Source organism: Dipodomys spectabilis, unplaced genomic scaffold (assembly GCF_019054845.1).
Source record: "Dipodomys spectabilis isolate Male_0828 unplaced genomic scaffold, ASM1905484v1 ptg000138l, whole genome shotgun sequence".
NCBI classification, from domain to species: domain Eukaryota; kingdom Metazoa; phylum Chordata; class Mammalia; order Rodentia; family Heteromyidae; genus Dipodomys; species Dipodomys spectabilis.
This window is the reverse complement of record NW_024870815.1, coordinates 212,569-215,203: the sequence shown is the minus strand read 5'-3', so window position 1 is coordinate 215,203 and position 2,635 is coordinate 212,569. Positions and strand designations below refer to the sequence as shown.

At 37.3% G+C, this 2,635-nt stretch overlaps 1 pseudogene; it reads right to left on the bottom strand.

Moving 5' to 3' along the window:
- Positions 1-941: 941 nt before the first annotated feature.
- Positions 942-2,189, bottom strand: LOC122116937 (annotated as a pseudogene).
- Positions 2,190-2,635: the final 446 nt, after the last annotated feature.

Sequence of the window (2,635 nt, the reverse complement as noted above, 5' to 3'; positions counted from 1 at the left end):
GAAATGTACTTATTACCTGACTAACATAACTGTAACCCTTCTGTACATCACCTTTACAATGAAATTTTAGAAAAAGAACAAAACAGTCAAAAGAACATAGAAAGAATAAAAAGAATAGAAGAATTTGAAAAGAAAGAAAATATCCAAAGTTGTATAGAGTAGAATTATCTTATTCCAGCGTTGTGTCTAGCTTCCAACTTTCAAAATGGAGATTACTTTTCACAAATTTGTCATCACTTCTCTGCAAGAGAGATGTTCAGGCTTACAGAGATATGTTAAAGGTTGTATGCAGCCACAATCTTTGAATATTTGGAAGGGAGTAATTTAATGTATGATGGTCTTTATTTACAATTTTATTGGCAAAAAAGAAGAGGAAAAACTCTAAAGACAGTTTAACACAGGACCTTATAGCTGATCCAATCTGATCAAAGAAGTTCTATTTCAATTCTCCGTGTAATTGTCCACAGATATACAATACTGAATCTGCATATGCAGCTTCTTTTATCAAGTACAGTGCTCACATTTTAGGAAGTCTTTAAGATACATAACTACAGAGAAAAAAAAACCATTCATTAAAAACTGCATAAAATGTGGGGTACTTTAAATATAAATTCATGTTGCTCCTAGTAATTACATATATGCAATGAAAATCAAAATCTAGGCAAGCAATTACACTTCCTAGGAACAGTTACAACAACCAATCATTTTCTTCAATGACCACTATATTTTTAATTTATCAAGAACTACTCTGAACTTACTATGAGATGTAGCCAAAGTCAGAAGAAAAGATGTAGGGAGAATATTCCTTTTCTGGAGGACAGAAAGCCTTCCAGAACCAGCATGGGAAATAAACATCCTGTTGTTTCTAGATGGGAAAAAAATAATGCAGTCAATTTCAAATCCTGTTGAGCTGACTTAACTTTTCATCAACTTGTTTTGTGTCATTCTTCTAAATCAAATGTGTTTAATACTTCTTCTAATGCATCCAAATCTTCCCCAGTAAAAAGATTTTCATCAACAGGAACAGCATTGATGGCTCCGTTTTCCTGTCCTTTCCCTTCATTGTCCTCTTCCAAATCACTTCTTTTACCATTTTCTGCCCTACTTCCAGATGCTTCACTTAATTTGCTGTCATCTTCATCTAAAGCATATGTATTGAATCTTTCAAGACTGGCTACCGCAATACCAGTCTCATCCACAGCTCTAGGGGCATACAGACTTAAATCTATGTCATTTACACTCATGAAATCATCAACCTCATCACCTCCTGTTCCCTGAGGGTAAAGGGTGTCATCTGCTTTTTCATCATCATCATTAACAAGTTCCGGATGAAATTCCAACACTTCAAGACCACTGATCACCAGTGCCTTCCTTACTTTGAAGTCTGTTTTTCTTCTTTCCATATCTTGTTCAAGTTTATCAATCTTTTCCTCTCTTTTCCCTTTCTTCCATGCAAGAAAAGATTCTTGAGTGATTTTGGTGGGCAGAACTCTCTCTTTCAATCAGGACTTCAATGAAATGTCATCTTCTTCCTCCTTTTTTTTTTTCTTTAATTTTTTTGTCCTTTTTCAACACATATCCAGGAGGAAGTGCATGACGACACATGCATTAACCACCTCCTCCAGGACGTACCCCAAACCAGCCATTGTTATTTTCAATAGCTTCAAGGAAATGCTTGCACACTATTTGAGATTTTGGTTTTTATTTTCCACCTCACTGTGCTTCTTGCTCACTACTTCTTCCAGCTTTTCTCATCCCAATTTTCCATTGTGTCTTTTTCGAGTTCTTCATCCCTAGTATCAATGTAAACACTTCATTTTCCACATTTTCTCTCAAAGTCAAGTCATGAGAGAACTTACATTTATCTCCTTTAGTACACTGTCCTTGCCCTTTAGTACACTGTCCTTGCTTGAAGAAGGCACATACCACACACTTGGGATCTGCACCTTTACTTACTTTTTGAGCAGCAACAAAAGTTTAAACAGCTCATTTAGTTCTTGCAATTCTTTCTTCTTACCATCTTTCTTCAGTTTCTTTTCAGTTTTACTTTGTGGTACCTGACTTGGATTTTGTTGACCAAATTTAACTTGGTGAATGACAGCCTTGATAAACTTCTGTTGTTTTGCACCTTTCTTATTCTTTAGGCCATATGTTTTGTCTTCAATAATCTTCTCCTTCTTTTTCTGCCTTTTTTCTTCCTTCCTTCCTCCCCCACCTTCCCCGGCGGCCTGACCCTGTTTCTTGTTAAGATCCATGGCACTGGCCAGACCTAGGCTCTGTTGGATACTGTGGGAATGTTGGGGCTGGGGTGGGGGGGCAGAAGGGGGGAGGGATGTGGAGTGCTCTGTGTATATATATGTGTGTGTGTGTGTGTGTGTGTGTGTGTGTGTGTGAAATTTAGCACCCGGTCCAGGGGAGGAGGAGGAGAAAACTACCTGGCCGCCTTGACGCCACAGTACAAGAATAATAAGTCCTCTTTGAGTGTTTTCAGTCACCAAAATTAATAAAGAATAGCAGGTCATATTGCTCAAAAACATTAGGAAACCTAAATGCCATATGATTTTAACATGCCCAGCCCTGACGTAATTGTTTGGACGTAATAGTGAACCTTGCATTTTTCACCGTATTATTGACT